Genomic DNA, 1,120 nt, shown 5'->3' on the forward strand with positions numbered 1-1,120 from the left:
TACAGGCAACCAAGGAGTGACCCTCTAGGAATCCCCAGGGGCTGCAGGACACCCCCAGGATCGGGGAAGCTGGGGAGTTGCCTAAAAGCTGTGTCCCTCTCCAGTCGAGGGATGCTCCTGCGGCCCTCACCTTCACGGCGTGGAGAGACGCAGGTGCCGCCGGAGGAACGCACTGCCAGGGTGCTGTCATGAGGGTGTCGGTCACCCTACGCCCCTGAGGATGACGGTCAGCACCGCGGACAGCACCCACCTCCTTCCTGTTCCCCTGGGTGCCTTGGAAGGGGCCAACCTGCCCCAGGTCTCCGAGTCCCTGCTCTTCGTCCTCTCCCAGGACCCCTGGCAGCCTCAACTCCTGTTCCTCCTCTTCCCGAGTGCACATGTGTTCACAGGGCTGGGGAACTCGCTCACCATCCTAGCCACCGCCCCCAACGCCAAGCTGTATCCCCATTTACCTCTTCCTGGCCAGGCTGGCCTTCATGGACAGAGCCCTAGGCACTGCTCTTCTCCATTGGGTTCGGGGGCGTTGACAGCTCCCTGCTGTCCACCATGGTCTGCAACCCCCATACAGTCATCTACCATCTGCCATCCCCTGCGCTACACAGTGGCTGCCACACCCCAGCTGTGTGGCCTGCTGGTGGCTGCAGCCTGGGCCACTACCTTCAGGAACACCCTGACCCACAGGGTGCTGCTGACCGGCCTATGCTTCCGCACCAATGCGGTGTCCCACTTCTTCTGTGACCTCAGGTCCCACTGAAGCTGGCCGGCTCGGACACTGACCTCAGCAATGCGCTGGTCCACTCCGTGGGCGCCCTGCCCATCACCATGCCCTTCACAGGCATCTTGGCCTCCACCTGCAGCTCCCACCTGTCCATGGTGTCACTGTCCTACAGGACTCTCATGGGGGATATTTCAGCCCCACTTCTCCCCAAACAGCCCAACAGGACATGGTGGTGGCAGCAGTGTATACACCGTGGTCACCCCCATGATGAACCCCTTGATCTACAACCTGCCCAATGATGACATGAAGGGCACCCTAGGGGCCTGGTCTGCAAGAAACCAGCTCTCATGCAATGACCGAAGCCCAGGGCCCAGGGGCCCCACAGATGTCCGCCTATTGTGA

At 61.8% G+C, this 1,120-nt stretch overlaps 1 pseudogene; it reads left to right on the forward strand.

Annotated features, from left to right (window-relative positions):
- The first annotated feature begins 220 nt into the window (after positions 1 to 220).
- On the forward strand, positions 221 to 1,120 carry LOC100716335 (olfactory receptor 1F1-like; annotated as a pseudogene).

Source organism: Cavia porcellus, unplaced genomic scaffold, assembly GCF_034190915.1.
Source record: "Cavia porcellus strain 051 isolate PalLab524CR breed Dunkin Hartley unplaced genomic scaffold, mCavPor4.1 scaffold_17, whole genome shotgun sequence".
NCBI classification, from domain to species: domain Eukaryota; kingdom Metazoa; phylum Chordata; class Mammalia; order Rodentia; family Caviidae; genus Cavia; species Cavia porcellus.